This window comes from Staurois parvus, unplaced genomic scaffold, assembly GCF_062004578.1.
Source record: "Staurois parvus isolate SC_StPar_1 unplaced genomic scaffold, SC_StPar_1.0 ptg000090l, whole genome shotgun sequence".
NCBI classification, from domain to species: Eukaryota; Metazoa; Chordata; class Amphibia; order Anura; family Ranidae; genus Staurois; species Staurois parvus.
Window position 1 is genome coordinate 4,980,721 of NW_028317886.1, and position 13,709 is coordinate 4,994,429.

Sequence of the window (13,709 nt, forward strand, 5' to 3'; positions counted from 1 at the left end):
CTGTCAACGACTGGATGAGTGATCTATGAATAACTCCTATACTTATCTCTCCTGTGCTCCCTCACTGGTTTTTCTGGCCTTACCAGCTATGTGCAGTATGTACAGAGACTCTTTCCCTATGCTCAAATGATGCTATGGGCCTGAATAGCCAGCTAAGAAGAATTACTGTCACATGGGGGCAAGAAGTACAAAGGATAGGTATATGTAGCATAAGCTGGTAAGCATTTGAGTCAGCCTGTTACTTTGCCCTGAATAGGCATTTTATGTTACCCCATTTATATCTACTTTAGGACATTGAATATGCTGCAACAATTTATAACAAATGAGAAAAATACTTTTAACACTGAGATTTACCATGTATGTATTTTATCCCAGTAGGCTTTAATTTAGAACAAAAAGACAGACCTAAGACAGCTATATCACAATCAGTCTTTTTCTCAAGCTACAGACTGGTAGAATCATTGTCATGTCTTAATGATCACAGTAGAAACATTTAATTGCACTCTAGTTAAAAAAGACTGTTTTGTTGTAAGATATGAACATGAACCACAAAGACTGGAAGGTGATCTTGGGATAAAAAAAGAGTATCCAGTAAGAACATGCTTCTATATTAGCCTGTCCATTATAGACTACACTAGGGAATCAATGTATTGGTTCTACCAATATTGTACTACCATGAAAATATCTTAATGCTACAGGACCTATTACACCAACAAATAACAAGAGTGCTCTATTTTTTAAATTTTTTTCATAATTTTCATAAGCATACACTGCCTAAAGGTAAGGACCCAAATGTGAGGTCGAACTCCATCTAACACATCTTTTTAAAGTAAAAGTGAAGAAAATTAGAACAGTTTTCAGGGTGCTTATGCTGTCTTTGACCTCTTTGGAAATATTCCCCGTACTTCCCATTCTTCAATTCACATGGGAAATATTGAGAAATCTCTCTGTTATAGCTTTGGATAAAATAGATTGTGTATATATATATATATATATATATATATGTCCCAGCAACCAGGGCCACCAAGGTGGCAAGTAATCTGTCACTTGAACAGCTATCTAAGAAATTAATTCTGCTTACTTTGTACAAAATTCTTCTCAATTTATGTTGTGTCTATCGGGCAAGGAGTGAAAAGAAATGTCCCCAACAGGACACAGAAAGCAAAAGCAAAAACAAAACAAAACTGAGAAAAAACTGTTTTAGAATACTGTTTTACTGCAAATCAGTGCACTCATACCAGCAATGTAATTTGTGTCAATGCATAAAGCCATAAAAATGAGTAAAATGGAAAAACAGACAGAGTTCCTTGTTGATATAGGAGGTTAGGTAAAGGAACTCAAATTCCAATTTCCCAGGCCCATTGACCCAGTTGATAACACAGGGAAAACACTTGAGTAGGCAATATTAGTGAATAAACAACTGGCAAAAGTGTGTCCTCAGTAACCGACTCTTATTAGACGGAGGCAATTCAGCATAAGTGTGGTAAAATGATTGATTCATCTGCATGGTGGTCTCTGCAGTTTGCCACTGATACAAGTGATAGGGAAAATGGTTCTTCCATGTTGGAAAAAATAAATCAATGCACTAGATTGAAAGCACTGAACTTTCACTAAACTAAATGTACTCTCTGGTTAGTAAACAAGCCTTGTTGTTTTTCAATAATTCCTGCAGCTTCTCTGCTTCATTTCTCACCAGCCTATCTTAGTGACTGCAAAATGTGATTTCCCTGCCTACACAATACCCAAGTGTGGGCTTGACTAATGCAGCCTAATGATTAACACTACACCTGACAACACAACAAACTGCGTGATATGCTAAAAGCACAAGCCCTTCACAACACAGCTGTAACATAGTATTATTTGCAGTCATTTTTTTAAAGGGTTCTATACATAGGTTTTTTATTTTAATTAATTTGGTAAATTATTTTATTATTCAGTTCATATGAAAATACATAAAAAATAAAATGATAGTGAATAATATATGAGGGTAGCAGTTTCCAATACAAATTATACAAAATTACTACCAACCAGTAACAGGCTGCACAGAAAAGTTACAAAAATATATGCAATTGCAAGTATTTTTAGTAGCTGATTTTATTATTATTATTCAGAATTTATGAAGTGCCAGCAGTTTGCATAGAACTTTACTGTTAAAAGTAAGACAGCACAGTTACAATACAATTTAATACATGAAAGTTTAGAAGGCCCTGCTCATGAGAGCTTGCATTCCAAAAGAGATGGGCAAGGGGTAGAAAAGGTAAGTCAAGGTAAATGCTTCCTTAAAGAGCTGAGATGTCAGGGATTGCTTAAAGGTGGACACAGTAGGGCAAAGCTGAATAGATTGAGGTAGAGAGTTACATAGACTATGATAAAGTCCTGGAGGTGAGCATGCGAGGAGGAAATGAGGAACCTAGAATGCAGATAGAGGTCTTGGGAGCAGCAAAACGGATCATTTGGGTGACATTTTGTGTCCAGGTTGGTGATGTAGTGTAGTTTGGGACAGAGTTGTGGACAGCTTTGATTGCTGTTGTGAGAATGCTGAATTTTATTTGCTGGGTGAGCGGAAGCCAGTGGAATTATTAGCAGAGATGGGTGCTGGAAGCTTTGCAGTTGGAAAGGTGGATGAGTCTGGCAGCAGCATTCATGATAGAATGAAAAGGGGACAGCCTGTGTAATGGTGGTTGAGTGAAGATGGAGTTGCAATAGTCAAGGCAAGAGATGACATGGGAGTGTTTTAATAGCTTTGATTGTTTCATTTGTTAAGAAGGGGTTAATTCTGGAAACGTTACAGAGGATTTGAACTGAGGCTGAAAGGAGAGGTCAGGCTATATTATTACACATAGCACCATGGCTTAATGATAGTTGTGTTATTGGTCTTGATAGAAAACTTATGGGAGGGGAGGGATGGAGAGGGCTATATGAGCTTACACTATTCAAAATCAAATAATTTAGTTTTAGTAAGTGGTGTGACATAAACAGTGTGACATACAGTAAGTTAATACATTACTGATGTCTGAGGAGACTTAAAGGGTGAGGTGAGGAGCAGAGAAATAGAATTAGGAGATAAAGCCATGGAAGGTTATCAGCTGACTTTAAATAGAGAACAGAATGTGCTTTGACATTATTATTATTATAATACAGGATTTACATAGTGCCAACAGTTTGTGCAGCACTTTACAAAATGAAGGTAGACATTACAGTTACAATACAATTTGGTACAAGAGGAAACAGAGGGCCCTGCTCGTTAGAGCTTACAATCTAGGAAGAAGGGTTGAGTGATACAAAAGGTAATAGTTGTGGGGGGGGGGTGAGCTGATGGAGGAAATACATGGTGGTTTACTAGGTAGAAGCAGGATAGACTTCTTTAAAGAGAAAGGTTTTCAGGGATCGTCTAAAGGTGGATAGATTAGAAGACAGCCGGACAGATTGGGGTAGAGAGTTCCATAGGTTGGGAGAAGCTCAGGAGAAGTCCTGGAGGCGAGCATGGGAGGAGGTGACACGGGAACTAGAGAGCAGAAGGTCTTGGGAGGATAGACATAATTAAGCTTTTGTTTTAGGTTTAGCAGTCTAAAATTATTTGTTGAATATTAATACCAAAATACAGTAAAACTCCACTAAATTTGTTGGGGGGATTTATCAAGCTTTTTAATATGGTGATGGTTCTTAATTTAAAAGGTGAAACTGTGTTCACTGCAATCATCCAATCATATACAAGCAAAAACATTTTCTCAGCTCCCTTTGGGTCTGCAAATTAAACATTTCTACACCTTTTACACTTGACCTAAATTAACGCTTTCTATTTAAATGAACTCCAATAGACTTGGTGAGCTTGTATGTGCCTCCTGCTAATGAACTAATTGCCAATAATGTTTTCTTTCATACCTTGTTTAAATACTGGACACACTATAAAATCTTTATATGTCACATGTGGGATGTATTAACCAAAGATCTAACAAATCTCTTGGAAATCAGGCATGGATTTGTAATGTATGGATTTAAGAAAGATGCGCATTGGACTTTAGGATCTTCAGTGGGAATTACAATCATCATTACTTTAGGGAAAATCTACACACATATTATTCTCTCTTCAATCAAGCTAAAAAAAAATAACAGATACTGTAGGAATGTTGAAACGAACAGTCAATGATTCAACCTAGTTTCTATGATATAAATTAAATATATGCAGTAATTTTTTTTCCCATGACTGCTTGGGCTCATCTATTCTTTAGTTTGATGGCAGAGTTACAGTTATTTAATTTAGTGACTGCAGTGCAGCCAGTGAGTAATATTAAGGGCGCTGAATTAATCAGAAAGCTTGAATATGTTTGGAGAAAAATGTCTTTTAATAAGAGTGTAAAGCAAAGTGAATCTGTTTTATATGGGGTTTAGTAAAAAGCATTTTATGCAGCTATAACTGTAAAACCTGAAGGGCAACACCAGTAAAACAGTGGCTCAAGTAAGGAAAAGGAGTACTACATGGATTCATAGGATCTGCATCCCTATGCCTTCCTATTAGGCACCAGCCCTATGGAGGATCATGGACAAATAAATCACTGATAACACTGTTCAACAAATTTTTATTTTTTGCCAGTTTTGGAAACAAAAGGATCCATTTCTTAATGAATTTCACATTCTGAGTTCAAATATAACAATGAAATTTGTCAATTGGCTCTAGTTTTTCTGTAAACGGAAAGTTTTCTACTATAGGCGTAATGACTACATAATGCACAATAATTATATAGATAGATGTCTTTCCACAAATATAAAGCAAGTGATATTGACTACATAACAAAGCCTAAATGGCATAATATATTGCATAGGATTACCAAGAAAAATTATAGCCATAAGCTAAGTTGAATCATTTTAATACTTAGGATTCTCACTAGTTTTGTCTTCAGTTTGTGTCGGTTTTGCTTCTCTTGGCTTTTCTCTTGTATTCGAGGAAAGGGCTATCTCTTACAACTGCACGTGACTACACGCTTCAGGTTCTTCCTCACTTGACTCAACCACGAAGGATTCTGGTACTTTAGGAATTGGTAGCCCCTCTCCATGAGGAACTGGACGTATTGCCGATGGAATATTTGGATAGTGCACAGATAACTTTTTCTTCTTATTTAGCCCTTTTACAATTGGAGGCACCATACAAAAGTAACAATTACTAACATGATCTGTTGGCTCTCTCCAAATCATTGGCACAGTGAAAGGCATAGATGCCTTTTTTCCATTCAACCATTGCTCCAGTGCCGTCCCACAAGAATTGCAGCATATATGTGGTGCCCAGCTCTTGTCCTGGTCTCCTATCTTGCAGCCAAAATACAAATTGTAGGCTTTCTTAATCATTCCTGTTATCCTCCTTTTTTGTGAGATAAAAGTTATTTCACCGCAGATATAGCAGAAATTATCTGCTTTATTCACCCAAGTTCGAGGCATTACTGAGTAGCCTATATAAGCATAAAAGGACATGTAAAGACGCTGTCGAACTACAATCAGCTACAGATACTGCAGCTTTTATGCAGTGAAGTGATGCAATTAAAAGGCTAATATTGCATCATCTCAGTATACATGCAATTTTCTATTGGTCACCAGTATCAATTGCGCAATATGCAGCTGAAGTTGCATCATAATTTTGAATGGCTTACGTCATTAGATGAGTGAATATATCATGGAAACTAGAGCCAATCAACATTTTTTAGGGTCATTTTTGTTTTCAGCACCCCAAAATTATGTAAGATTAGCTAATTTTATGCCCAAAACTTTTTACCTGTTGAACAGTGTTAAGGGAGTGCTCTGGTGTCTGGACTTACCTGAAGCTAATGGAAGACTTACAGCTTAGTTTTATTTAGACCTTAAGGTAGTCATATAAGTAGTGAATGGCACCAAGAAATCTTATTCTTTGGGAAGGTGCCCCAATCTTGCTACATTTTTCCAAACACGTTTTTAACTAACTCCTCCTTATAACATTGTTCTGCACCTGCTCTTAGCTCACAGAACATGCAAGGTAAGAAAGAAAGTTGTATAATACTGATGTATATGCATCAGAATACTCTGCTACTTCCATCATGCCTGAACAGATAACATTTGGGAAGACTTTTTCAGGTATTCAGAAAGTGGCAAGCTCTACTGATTGGTTTTTCTAGAGAGATGTTGAAAAATATCATAACATTTGCATGATTGAAAAAAAAATTGCATATCATTATAAAACCTAAAGTGAAAAACTATGTTTCACAGATAGAACATCTAGGTAAAATTATAGTTTATACTGCTTGGCCATACCAATCCTAAGACAAGCTATGGAATGATTTCTTTTCATAACATAGCGATCAGGAGACTAGAAAAGGTTATGGCCACGCACTCCATTTAATAGAAATAAACAGACACTTAGAGAACTTGGACAATAGAGGCAAGCGGAACAACATCTGGGTTCAGGGAATCTCAGAGTTCATAGAAGTGGCTCAAATCACATCAGCTTTACAGAAAATCTTTAATGACTTCCTGGAACATCCAGCTGACACTAAGATTGACTTTGTCCAAGCTCATAGAGCCCTTAGAGCATGCAGCTCAGACTAAGTCCCTCCATTATCTGCTGCTAGCAGAATTTCACACCAAAGGAGGGCATGCTACATAAAGCAAGACAGAATGAGTTGATACCTTTCAATAGGGAGACCATTACACTTTTTCAGGATCTGTCACAGATTATTCATAAAAATCAGAAGGCACTGCAGACTGAGGAAAATTGGACTGACACACTGCTGGTGATTTCTCTTTACCCTTGTCACATGCAATGAGAAGCAATTTTTGCTGTGCACCCCAGATGAACTTCTGGATTTTTGTGATTCTTCACAACTTTAAAAACCTGATCTCTCAGAATGGTATCAAGAATTCAAGCTCTCACCCATGAAATGGAGTCCACCTACATTTCCCTTTTTCACTCCAGAGAAGCAGCTGTCTAAGAAGATCTAACATTTTTGGCATGGTAGGGTGAGTTCTGGGACCCACACCCCTCGCTCTAAACCTCCTAGAGCTACCGTGGAAACCTGACCAGTTACCTGCGTGCGAGTTGTTATTAGGATTTTTTTTTTTCTACCATTCCTTATTGCTGAGAAGATTTGACCAGGCCTTTAGATCACCTTATTGGCCTCTGGAAGTTTCCCGCAGACTTTCTCTACTGCCCTTTAGATTAACCTGAGTAATTTCTGTGGCCTCATAACTTCTAAGGTCTATCCTTCATGGGATTTAGCCTCATACAGCAGCATAAATATATACCTAAATTTTCCTTACCTTACTCATGTTACTTTTTCAGTTAGAGTCATTATATCTGGCTAACGGTCAAAACATTTCAAATATTAATGGTTCCCCACTACCTTATCTTCATTCCTATTAATTTATTGCCTGTATTAAACTGTGAGAGCCATCTACAGTATTCGGGCCCAGATGACATAGGTAGTGGTATGACCTAGTGATAGTGGTCCACACTTCACTTGGACCATGGATACTTCTCTAGCCAAACATGAGAAAATACCACCTCTGTTCTTGACAGCTTTCATTACCGTGTTACCCAAGCCAAACAAAGACCCGAATGACTGCTCCAGTTATAGGCCAATTTCTTTGCTAAATTTAGATATAAAACTGCTAGCAAAAATCTTGGCAAACCACCTTTCTTAATGGAATCATTGGTCCTGAACGATTGGACTTTATGCTTGGTCAAGAGGCCAAGGATAACATTACTAAGGCTCTTAATTTAATCCATTTTGCCCATTCGCAAAAAATCAGGGGCCTTCTCCTCCATGGATGCAGAGAAGGCCTTCAATCGAGTAGCATGGGATTATATGATGGAGACTTATAGACACATTAGCCTCGGTTCCCACTTGATCCCCTGGACTTCAGTCTTGTATAAGAATCCTACCGCTAGACTCAAGATCATCAGCTCCCTGTCTGAGGAAGTCATTATTAAAATGGAACCAGGTGGGGGGTGCCTGCACTCACCCCTGCTCTTCATTCTATCCATTTAACCATATAGCAGAATGGTGAATACCAATATATCAGTTAAAGGATTTCACTTTGCTGGCAGAGAAGTCAAAATTGCGGCTTAGGCTGATGATTTATAGTTTTTTTTTTATGAATCCACACATAACGATCCCTAATTTGCTTCTGGCTTTCTATTTACTGTATATGGCTATGTCTCAAATCTAAAAATAAATACACCAGATTAAAGGATTTAACTCTCTCTATACCACCAGAGAATATCTCAGTTATTCGTAATAATTGTCCCTTTAAATGGGAACCCACTGCCCTTGGTTACCTGAGAGTCTGACTTGCACCACATTTGACTGCCTTTTTGAAACGCAACTTCCCACCATTACTCAAAGCCATTGAGAATGACCTTAAATCTTGGCAACTTAAATATTTTTCCTGGTTCAGATGTCCCGCAAGCATTAAGATGACAGTTTTACCAAAACTACTATATGTGATTCATACACTACCTATCAAGATTCCACATAGCTTCTTTCCAAAATTAAAGTGCATCCAACTCAATTTTGTCTGATTCTCTTTAATCATGAGTTCTAAATATATGGGAGGTATGGGATTGCCAGACTTCAGAAATGATTATTATGCTACACATTTTACACAAATTATTGACTGGCATTGCCATAGTAATTCTAAAGATTGGGACAGGGAAGAATCAGTTTCCAGCCAGATCTCATTAAAATGTTCTCCTCAGATACCCTGGTCCAGTTACTCAACCTCGTTAAAATGTCAACCGTTGATAGGAGTTTCACTAGAGGTCTTTCATAAGGTAGTATCACAGATGAATATTTCTTCCCACCTAGTTTACATAATTTGTATCTTGGTACACAACAGTCAGGAATTCCAGTATTGGCTGTTGAATGTATGCAAGCTGGATCCCAAAAAAAATTCCTCCCTTAAAGCAGATTGTGATGTTCCGCTATTACCTTTATGGACTTATTTACAGATACACAGCTACCTTACTAGCAGAGTGAGGACGATACATTTACCGAACCTCTTACTGCATTGGTGTCTGCATGTTTACAAAGGAAGGAATTTAAAAGGGCTCCTTCTGTGTTATACATTTGGTTGCAAAAGGCATAAAACACGATTCCTGGCAGGTCTAGGGAAAAATTTTTCTCTCAGCACAAGGACGCAAGAAACTGAGTATACATTGTTTACACATTGGTATGCCACTTCAACTAAACTCCACCGCTGGTTTCCACAATCTCCAGACTTTTGTTGGCTATGTAATTGCAACAAAGAGATGCTTTTAAAAATTTGGTGGCAGTGTCCATAGTCGTCACTGTTCTGGACTAAGGTGTGTGAGCTTATTATACACATAACACAGACAACTCTAGAATTATCTGCAGCCTGCTGTTTGTTACACATTTTTTCATTTTCTCTTAAGAAATATTAACACTCACTGACAAAACATTAAATGCAGCCAAATTTCAAATCCACCTATACTGGAAATCCACTCATGTCCCTTTCATACAAGTATGGCTCCAAAACGTTGATTCTGTAAATGACATGGAGGAAACCCTGGCTCAGGCACAAGATAGGGTGGAAAGTTTCCACAAAACATGGACACCATGGCTTGCTTTGAGGTTTTCAAAAGACTTTGATAACTTGATGAATGATGTGCCTTAACTACATTACTCAATACCAAAGACAGCCTATAGGCTTTTGGTACCTAAAGACCATCAAAACATATCAATATAGTTTTGGTAGAAGTATTGACTATTAACACTATGGGGTCTTTCTTTACACTAAAAAATATTTTGTATAAAGCCATGGTGAATTAGGAATACATCCCAGGCTTTCTAGGAGCATGCTCCTTATACATATCATGAGCAACTAGTTTGTCTAACTATTTTACCAATACCTTGATGGTAACAGATGCTCAGATATGTGCCCATAAGGTCATTTTTACATTGATGTAATAATAACTGCACTGTCTTACCTAAGACATTTTTTTATCATGATTGTAATATGAAAATTCCAGAGTGATTTGTCCTTCATGTAAATATATATTTTACTATTATGCTTATCTTGCAATTGCTGTATGACTACTGTTTTCCACCAATAAACTTCTAATGTTTCAAAAAGGTATAAATTACTTACTGGGGGGTATTTCAGGGGTGGTAAGGTGTACTGAGAGTGGGGCTGTAATTGGGCTATACATCCTGAAGCTTAAAACATCCAGAGTCATTGCTCTGAATCAGAAACTTTTCAGGTTTCTGGAACTCTTTAAAAGGCTGGTTGTAGATCTAATATGTTGGTGCTATAACAATATTGTATTTTGCCATACCCCCAATATGTTACGGTAATGTTAATATTTTTGTTAACCACTTGCCCTCTGGAAGATTTACCCCCTTCCTGACCAGGCCATTTTTCGCTATTTGACGCTCCGCTATTTCAAAAAATAATTGCGCTGTCATGCAATGCTGTACCACAACAAAATTTGTGTCCTTTTTTTCTCACAAATAGATCTTTCTTTTGGTGGTATTTGATCACCACTGGGTTTTTTATTTTTTGCGCTATAAACAGAAAAAAGACCGACAATTTTGAAAAACAAAAACAATATTTTTTATTTTTGGTTATAAAAAATATATAGTAACTCAAAGTTAGTCATAAATTTAGGTCAAAATGTATTCTGCTACATGTGTATGGTAAAAAAAATTCCAATAAGTGTATATTAATTGGTTTATGGGAAGGTTATAGCGTCTACAAACTATTGTATAGGTACGTAACTTCCTCATTTCACTTCCTCACTATCTATCACAGTTTTGGAGGACCTGAAATACCAGGATAACACAGCCCCTTCCAAATGACCCCTTTTTGGAAAGTAGACACCCCAAGGAATTTGATAAGAGGCACAATGAGTATTTTGCAGATATTTTTTCTTTTTCAAAAAATTAAATCTGCAAAATATTCACCATGGCTCTTATTATTACTATGCTGGCATTTCAGGGCCTCTAAAACTGGGATAGGTAGTGAGGAATTGTAATGAGGAAATAAATCCTGTTAAAAGCCTGAAGGTGCTTATTGGATTTTGGAGTACTGTACATGGCTAGACTGCCCAAAAATCTCTCACTGTGGTATCAGCATACTCGGGAGAAATAGAATAATGTATTTTGGGGTGTAATTCCACATATACCCATAGCATGTGTGAGCAATTTATCATTTGATTGACAACTTTGTGTAAAAAAAAAATTTCATTTTCCAAAAACTTGTGGTAAAAAATTAACTCTTCTATTAACTCAACATGCCTCTCAGCAAATAGTTTGGGGTGTTTACTTTCCAAAAAGGGGTAATTTGGGGGGGGTGGGGGTGTTATCTTGCTATTTTATGCCCAGTATTAGAATCTTATGCCACATATCACTCACTCTTCTAAGCACTTGAAGACCAAGCCTTTTCTGACACCTTTTGTTTACATGAAAAAAATCTGTATTTTTTGCTAGAAAATTACTTCAAACCCCAAAACATTATATATTTTTTTAAATTAAGAAACCCTAGAGAATAAAATGCTGGGTTTTTCAATTTTTAGTTCTTGTGAAGCGATTTTTCAAACACAAATTTTTCTTACAAAATGCACTTTTTCTAATTTTAATGCCAAAAACACAATATATTGGTCAACTGTTTGCAAAATATAAAAGATGATGGTATGCTAAATAAATAGATACCAAACATGACATGCTTTAAAACTGTGCACGGCCCGTGCAACGATGACCATCTACATACAGTTTTAATAACCATAGGAAACTTTAAAAGCCTTTACAGGCTACCATTTTAGATTTACAAAGGGGGTCTAGTGCTAGAATTATTTTTCCATATTGTGTTGCGCTCCTATTAATAAATATCTCTTCTGTACTTCTTATCCCTTAATTACACCCAAAATTAATAATGTATAATCAAATGATCTAATTCACAAAAATATATAAAAAATATATAAAAGAGCACATGTGTATATAATTAATCAAAAAATCCTTATATAATGATCACTTATGTGAAAAATTCCTAATTATAAATACTAATACAATCCTCAAAAATACATGATATTATTGCATATACTTGATTGTAAAATTAATACATAAGCCAATAATACACCATGATTAGTGAAAAAAGAAGAAAAAAATATATAATAAAAAATATATATAATAAAAAATATATATAATAAAAAATATCTATAATATCAAAAAATAAATATATATGTGCACTTCAAATTAATTATTATATAAAAAAATTGTATAATAATGTCCTTTTAATTCAGTGACTCTGTGCTTTATTTAATCTTGAATCGGTGACTTTTTGTGAATCCGTGACTGTATATGAATCCGTGACTCTTTGTGAATCCTCTAATTAGTACAGATGTATGCTCACCTCCTTATCTGCCTACAATTAGGCTATATGCGCTTGTGGTTCACCTCCTATGGAACCTGCTTGGTTAAGATTTCTCCTTTATAGACTGTGGAATGAGGATATCCTTTATCACTGATTAACCCTTCCCGGGATTAATCACTCCTTACGATATACCAATCCCCTTATACTCTCCTCTCCATGCGTTTCTCCTTATCTGCCTACAATTAGGCTATATGCGCTTGTGGTTCACCTCCTATGGAACCTGCTTGGTTAAGATTTCTCCTTTATAGACTGTGGAATGAGGATATCCTTTATCACTGATTAACCCTTCCGGGATTAATCACTCCTTACGATATTCCAATCCCCTTATACTCTCCTCTCCATGCGTTTCTCCATATGTGGGGACAAATTACCAAACATAGTGTTTTATCCTTTTTAAAATGCTGCTTTATTGCTTCCAAATGGTACACTCACATTTGCTGTTTTCAATATAAGGCAATTTGTGTGTAACGAGTCCTCCGCCAGCCGTTGAGTCATGCACCCGCCGTCTGTCAAACAATCCGGCTTTCTCCGAGTGACGTTGCAGCCCCACCCCTACGCGTTACGCCACTGGTCACGTGGCTTCATCAGGGGGTTTTGATCAATCAAGTATATGCAATAATATCATGTATTTTTGAGGATTGTTTTAGTATTTATAATTAGGAATTTTTCACATAAGTGATCATTATATAAGGATTTTTTGATTAATTATATACACATGTGCTCTTTTATATATTTTTTATATATTTTTGTGAATTAGATCATTTGATTATACATTATTAATTTTGGGTGTAATTAAGGGATAAGAAGTACAGAAGAGATATTTATTAATAGGAGCGCAACACAATATGGAAAAATAATTTTATGTACACAGTGGTAGTTGTGTGTTGGGTGTTTGCGATCCAGATATACTTGGGACATATTGTGTCCATATTTGCGTTTTGGGGTGGTTATTTGGTGGATACAACTCGGCTCGCAAGTCATATAGATATCTGCTTCTAGTGCTAGAATTACTGCCCTTGATCTGACATTTGTGGTGATACCTTACATGCATGGTTCAACTGTTGTTTACATAATGACACGGGGTTGACGCTTGCATATGCTGTTGCGAACACACGCGAGGGGGGACGAGGGGGCATTTTTCCTTATTATTTTGATTTTTGAAAATATTTTTACACTGTCCCTTTCATTTTTTTTTATCACTTTTATTGTTGGCAAAGGGAATGTAAATATCCCCTGTGATAGCAATAGGCAGTGACAGGTATTCTTTTCTGAGAAATCTGGGGTCTCTTAGACTCTAG

At 36.5% G+C, this 13,709-nt stretch overlaps 1 protein-coding gene across 4 annotated transcripts in view; it reads left to right on the top strand.

Annotated features, from left to right (window-relative positions):
• The window catches only part of NPY1R (neuropeptide Y receptor Y1), a 112,737-nt gene that overhangs the window by 61,147 nt on the left and 37,881 nt on the right, over positions 1-13,709 (top strand). The gene's annotated exons all lie outside the window — the stretch shown is intronic.